The sequence below is a fragment of the Pteronotus mesoamericanus genome, unplaced genomic scaffold (genome assembly GCF_021234165.1).
Source record: "Pteronotus mesoamericanus isolate MK-2021 breed Mesoamerican mustached bat unplaced genomic scaffold, CSHL_Meso_final contig_75, whole genome shotgun sequence".
In the NCBI taxonomy this organism is placed as follows: domain Eukaryota; kingdom Metazoa; phylum Chordata; class Mammalia; order Chiroptera; family Mormoopidae; genus Pteronotus; species Pteronotus mesoamericanus.
Window position 1 is genome coordinate 9,336,359 of NW_026555249.1, and position 7,632 is coordinate 9,343,990.

The following is a 7,632-nucleotide window of genomic DNA, read 5'->3' on the forward strand; positions in this document are numbered from 1 at the left end:
AGAAGACTGTGAAAAGATTGATTTCTTATATCTCAGAATAAAATGAGCATTAGAGGTGGAAAGTTTGGCCCACGACTTCTGTTCAAAGACCAAGGCCATGGCATTCCCTGGAGACGGTTTGTTGTTAGAGGCTAGCTCATTCTCTTGGAGTGAACTTGGACAACCCTCCCCTTCTGACATAACTGTGAATCCTCTCTCAGGGCCTCCTAAGGCTCTAACACATCAGGGCCAATTTCTGTAGTTGGTTGACATGTAAAAGAACATCTCCAAGAAAAATAAGAGGATTCCAGAGAAGGAGTAGACGCGCGGGCAGGCAGCAAGCGTGTGAGGGTGGGAAGCTGCAAGGGAGGACCAAAATAAGGGGGATTGAGAAGCTGCTAGATTTTCATCAAAACACAGTACTAACAGATTCTGCCAACACAGCTGCCCTGAGCTCTCTCCTGTTTACAGTAAGATGGTCATGAAGGAACACTTGTAGATGGACATTACCCAAGGAACAAATTTTCTCAGAAACATAAGTTTGTGCCAATAAAGTGGCTTTAGGCAAGTAAAGAAACAAGGAAAATTCCTATAGGGGGTACAAGGCAATTTTCTGTCGGGTCAGGTTGAACAGTGGGCTCCGTCTTAGCTGCCTGGTGGACTGCTCCTCAGCATTCGCTGCATTAACCTGAAGGCTTTGGTGATCCATGCTACAAGTGTTCTCTTTGGCCCTCCAGAGTCTTGTCCTGAAGCAACTCATTAGGCCACCAACATGATCTCGGCATAGCCACGTTAAGTAGGCGAGAGGGGGCACGGGGAGAGACTGTGAACCAATGTGGCCAACCCAGTTCCGTAGACTAGACATAGGTTTTGGGCGTCACTCCTACTGATTCACACTGTTCTGGGTCCCCCTGGGTGTGGTATTCTACTCTTAATCCAAACTCTGCAGCTGCGGTTCCTCTGTTCGTTCATGTTCAGCTGAGCTGGCCCCCCTCAGCTTCTCTCTCCAGTCCTAGTCTCTGGAACCAATACGTACTTCTGTTTTTCTGATTCTTCATCTTCTCTTGCACTTTCCCTCAGGTCCCCCTTTAATGCCTGCTGGGTTTTTGCCCTCGCAATTGTCCTTTCCTCTCTGCTCCTTAAGTTCTTTGTAACGAGCACAAAAATCGCATTTCTTGTCTTTGGGAGAGCTATATCCATGCAACCCTTCCCTGTTCCCATCCCGCATCCTCCCTGCCACCACCAGGCCCTTCCTGGTGGCAAAGCCTGTCTCAGTCACAATGCCTGGCAAGCGCGGCCACTTATCCTAAGCTGGAGGTCACAGAGAAGTAATCTTAATTTCCTTGCAAAAACATTCCTGGTGACACCGCTGGCATTTTACATCCAGAGACTTTTTTTTTTTTTAGATTGTATTTATTTATTTTTAGAGAGAGGGGAAGGGAGGGAGAAAGAGAGGGAGAGAAACATCAATGTGTGGTTGCTTCTCATGCGTTCCCTACAGGGGACCTGGCCAGCAATCCAGGCACGTGCCCTGACAGGGAATCGAACCTATAGCCCTTTAGTTTGCAGGCCAGTGCTCAATCCACTGAGCCACACCAGCCCACTCAAATTAGACTTTTTAAATCTAGTGTTTATAGAGTAAAAGACAATCTGTGCAGGAGAGGAAAGTGTACAAAGAATACCATGCTGGCTCCTGATTTCAGTGAGCTTGCCATCCTTTAGGGAGACAGGGCACAGACACATGGGTGCTTCCATCTCAACCCCTAGGCAGGGATGGTGGATGAAGTGGGTAAGTGTGTGGAGCTGGAGGTCAAGAAGTTCAAAGACTATTTTCAGCCAGGAACAAGATATAAATCCATTTTTCTCCAAGACTCAATTTTTGGACAAAGTAAGAATGAGGTTGATGAGTGTTTTTGAAAGGGAAACAGCTTTTTGTTTTTTCTTTTTTTTAGGTTACACATAGACTCAGAATTGAATAAGGTTAATAAGATCCCATGACAAGAAAGTTATTTCCTTTTAAATTCTTTATTTGGTTACTTAAAGAAATGGGGCAGGGAGTAGTCTTAGGTCCAGTCTTTGCCTAGTGTAGGCACTGGGACTGAGCAATGTTTTGTTTTCATTATATTTATTTTCAGGCATTTTTTACAATTTTCTCCACTTAAGTTAATAGGACTTTTAAAATGATATCTTTTAGTAAAATAAATGAGTTAATTTAAATAAATATATCAAGAAAATAATAGACCATGGCACATGAGTATACCAAAAATTATGAAATGTGGTACTGGAATATTCAAAATCTAGGAAGTACCAGGTAAGCCAACTCTAACATACTTTTCAGCCCTGTACTTCTTCTGATTTTGCAATATTTTCAAGACAATGGTGTGGCTAATAGGATCTAAGAAGTACATTGAGATGGTTCACTGACAACACAATATGGCAATGATCTATCAAGAAATAATCTGTGATATAGGTGGATGAAGATGGAGATAGATAATAAAGATGTAGATATTGATGATATATACATAGGTATAGAGATGTGGATAAGTAGATATTGATAATATAATTATAAAAATTATATAATTATAATATAAATATTTAAAAAATGAGAGAGATGTTTCTACCTTCCATCCAAGGGGAGAGGCAAGCTTTTGAATTGTTTAGTCCGGATTTCTCTTAATTTATGGGATACCTTATTTTTAAAAAAGTTTTTTTTTCCTAGTTTTAACCTGCAGAGGTGTTTAAACTGTCTTGTCTAAAATGGCAGGTGTTCCCAAGGGCTTAAAGGGGAGTGGTTTCACTGCAAGAAGGTGGCTGGACACTGGGGGCTAGAGAGTGAACTCTCAGGTGTGACAGACTCTTAGGTGTCTTTGAGAGCACAGCTTCTTATGATTCCCATGGACCCTCCACAACTCAGGTGCATCCTGGGTGGACATCTCCTGGTGGTCATGGTCTGAGACCCATGAACAAGGACCCCTCACTAGCTCCAGGGTCTTGGGACTGGAAGACATAGAAGGATGGATGGCAATGGAAAGTCCACTTTTCCAGACATTAGGAGCCCTTAGACCCCAAGAACAACCTGCATAACATTTCTCATCAACCTTGGTTAGTGAGGCACTAAAAATTGATTTTTAAAAGAACAAGTAATGTAACATTTGCATCTTAAATTGTGAACAAATGCATTCACTCTATAGGGGAAGGAGGGATGGAATAGTCTGGAAAGACACAGGTTCTCTTTTCACTCTGACTTCCCTTCCTTCCTCCTCCCTGCTCTCTCCCTCCTGGCCTCTCTTTCTTTCTTTCATTTACTCTCGATCTACCAATCATGCATACATGCTTATAAATTAAATGTGATTTCAGGTAACATATGACATAATATTACAATAATATGATAAACTGTATACCCAGATACAAAAATAATTACATCTGAGACATATCTCTTAGAAGCAAAAGAGACAGCTGATTCCACATCCATCACTTGGAAACGGCCTGGCCACGGCCCACAGGTGATGATAGGCCATGAGCATGCGCTCTGCGGGTTATCATTGTCATCTAATGAACACATAGTTAATTACAACCAATCCAGGGTTATGTTTTCAGCATTTAGGTCATTTCTGTGTTACTCTCCAGAAAACACTGTGCATGGGCTGTCTGAATAAATTTTGATTGCATATAATTACTTTTCAAAAGTGTCCCCACAGCACCTAGCTGAGTGCCATGTAAGTAATAATTATTTGGGAAATAGATGGACGGATGAGTACAGGATAAATTATTTTTAGTGTGGTTTCCTCTGCAGTCCAAAGTGTCCCCCCCATAAGGACCCGAGGGAGCCTTAGCGCTGACAGTTAGCGTTTGGCCTTGTGAAGCGGGAAAACACGATGACTATGGAGTGTCCTGCGCTGTGTCGTGCAGTTAAAAACTGACTTCTAGAAACCTGGTGTTATTTTCAGACCTAAAATCGGCTGCAGTGAGTGTGGGTTATACTTGCAAAGAGAGAGAGACCCTAGCAGCTTGTCTACTCACCAGAAAAAGTGAAAGCAGGCCCTTGCACTGCACGGCCTGGTCGTTGCGGCCGGAGGGCATGTCAGTGTTTCTTTACTTTTGAGGATGAAAAGGGAATATTTAGAGTTTCCAGGAGAAAAAATACGCAATTATTTTCATATGAAACTGGCCAAGGGGGCATTTTGATAAAATAAATTCATAGATCCCAATCTTGCCTGGTTTTTATTAAATATTCTAACCTTTCCTGCTTTCATTATTCAAACTGATCTGGTTTCACCCGACACTCCATGGCCACGGTCAATTCAAAAGGATGAAATATGTTTCCTCAATTTATGTGCAGTTAGGAGGGAAGCCTGCTGGGTAGTAGACCCACCGTGGGGGCCATCTAAGGGGTACTTGATGGCAGAAACAGGTGATGACAGAAACCCAAAGAATATTTCTCTAACCTGAGAACACTGAACTTTACCTTAATTTTGTCCATTCGGTCCAATGATTTTTATCCAGCTGTGAATACTTGTTTGAAAGACCTCAACTTCACCCCAGGCAGTGTGGCTCGGTTTGTTGGAGTGTCGTCCTGTACACCAAGAAGTTATGGGTTTGTTCCTGGTCAGGGCTTATGTCTCGGCTGTGGGTTCAGTTCCCAATCGGAGTGTTACAGTGAAGACAACCAATCGATGTTTCTTTATCTCTCTCTTTATTACTCTCCCTCCCTCCCTCCCCTTTCTCTCTTTCTAAAATAAATAAATATATCCTCAGACAAGGATTAAAAATAAAATAAAGACCTCAGATCCAATTTTCCCTATATCCGTACAACATCTATAATTACATTACAAGCAGTTATTTTAAAATTAATGTCATCACCATTCTGCTTTGTCCGCCCCACTTCCACCCAGTGTTGCCTGGAGCCCCGTGTCCAAGGAGAGCCAGCCAGTCCCTGCCTCCCTGTCATTATTGCCTCATGGTCTCTCTGGCTGGGTTCCCTTGGGATCAATGAACACTGATTATGCTTTTGTTCTGACTCGCAGCTAGAATTAAGAAAAGAGCAAGGTTACAAACTCTTCCAGAATGAGAAACTTCTGGATTCTTCCTATGGAAAACAGCATTAACCCAATATCCCTACATAATGTAAAGAATTAGCCTACCTACGCAGTGTCCCCATCGGTAAAATCAAAATAATGATAGCTTCCTCATGGGGCTGTTTTGAGAAATAAAGGAGCTATGTACAGAGAACCCAGCCCACAGTGTGTGACAATGTGTCCTTAATAAATGAAAGTGTTGTTTTTTTTTTTCCCTTTGGTCAACCTTGCGCTTCCGTGTTCTTCTTAAATAAGAAACATCTGAAGACTCCTTGGTGAAACAAAAGCAAAAATAAAAAAATATTTCTTCAAAGATGCTGAGAACCAGATGGATAAGTCACACGTAGGTGGATCTCAAGGAAAGAGAGGCCAGTGACTAAGGGTGGGAGAAAGAGATTCTGATGTAGGTTTTATTACTTCTCCTGCACCTATTTTAATGGCCTCAAATACGTTCTGCATAACCCATTTGCTACCTCCTGCTTCCATCCTTCCAATGTTGTGCTGGGTGAACACAGTTTTGCCAGACTATGACAACCCCTTGCTCAGAAATCTTCAATGACTCCCTGTTCTTTTTAATGAATTACATCCCAAACCACATGATCAGTTTCGAAATTCCTTTGAAACCTCATTTTTCCTCGGTCTTTATATACTCCAGCCAGCCTGGACATGTTTTATGCCTGTAACACGCCCTATTCTTTCCTGCCCTCGCACACTTTTGTATATGGGTTTCTTCTCTATAAATCTCACGACGAGCTTAAGTCAAAGTATGAGTTCCTGCCTAATATTCTTCCCTGATCTTACCAGTAAGAATACATCTCTTGGATGTCTGACTTTTTAAGCTCTCTTTATGTACATGTGCAATGACAGTTTAACATTCTCTATTGGATTTTGGTTATTTTCTGAGTTTTATCTTACAGATTAGCTTAATAGCTATGTAAGGTACTGTTGACATTTTAATTATATTATATGCACGACCTAACACAGAATTGGTGCTTAATAAATGTTTGCTGAATACATGAATGAATGGCAGTGATTTTATTAAAACTTCTCAGTGCGATTGAGAGGCAAGATAAAGGCCTAAATATATACAGCAGTGAAATCACAGGGAGTGCTGGGGGTCTGCAAAATTAGTTCAAAATGCCAGAGGAGAAATAAGTAAAAGAGTTGACAGGGGCATTTAGCTTGGCTCCTGAAGATTTTAGTGGTCCCTCCACAGGGTACTAACAGTTAAGAATAATGCAAAGACCCTCTCCATACCTGCAAAGTAAATGAAAGCCAAAGGAGCGAATCATTTTGTTTTATCTACCAAATATCACTATATTTTCCGTATGTAAATATTATTGTGTGAATTAAAATATTTTTCCTTGGAGCAAAGAAACCTTCTAGAATTCACAAATAGAACTTATCTACCATCTCTGCTGAAAATGAAGAACCTCTTTGGGACTCCATTTAGGTTACAATTTCTACAACTTCTCCTTCAAGAGGAGAAATCTGTAGCAACGGCTTAAGGATTAATAGTCTCCACAAAGCAACAACATGATGATGTTTGGGTGAATTGTAAACACATGGATTACATTTTCCCTTATGGAAATCATTCATATTAAAATAATGAGGGTTTTTCACATATCCCGATTTTCCTGGAGCTTCAGAAAAACAGATTCACAAGCGGAGTGAAGGAACCCGTAAGACAGAGAGAGGGAGTGTTCTAATTTGCAATTATAATGTGCTGATTTAAGATTATAATGGAGTGAGGAAGATTGATGAAAGGGAAAGGCATCCTTTCTGTCATCGCCTGGGCTGAAAGTCACATTTCAGGACCTCAGATGTGCACAATAGTAACTCCTAAGGGTCTGAGGGTAGAAGGTCCATCTTTTCTCAATGGTGGTCCCCGTCCATACTGTGTGTATCAGGGGCACTGTATGAAGCCACACTCAGCAAGCTCCTGTGACCGCAGGGCAGGTTGGATGCCTGCACAGGATGTGCTCCAAGCCCACAGAAGGGGAAAATACTGTTCTCTCTGCAGAGAGGGCCCGATGCACTAGTCCTCTAGTTAGGGTGACCAACTCGTCCTGGCCTGCCTGAGACCTGCCTAGTTTTAGTACTGAAAATCCCACATCCCAAGCAGCCCTCAGTCCTGAGTGAACAGGGCAGTTCACCATGACCCTGCCTTCAGTCAAGGGAGTCTTTTAAAGCAGTACTTCTCAGACTTTGATGTTTGCACTTAACACCTGCAGATCTGGTTAAATTCAGCTTTGTATTTAGTAAGTCCAGGGTGGAGCCTAAGATCCTGCATTTCCAACAAGTTCTCAGATGATGCTACTGTGGCTGCGGGTCCTGGGAATCACACATGGAATATCAGGGTTTAGAACATCCTTTGTTGACTCAGAGGTGGACGAAGACACTCCTTCAACATTTACAAAGAGCGTATCCTTGGTGAAGTGACTTAAATTCACTAAGCCCCCAATGTCCTCATCTCTCATAGAAATTAAAAGTAGTATCTTCCTCACTGGGCTGTTGTGAGGATTAATTAAGATAATGATGGGTACAGAATAAGCTTAAACACCAAGTAAGTATTAAC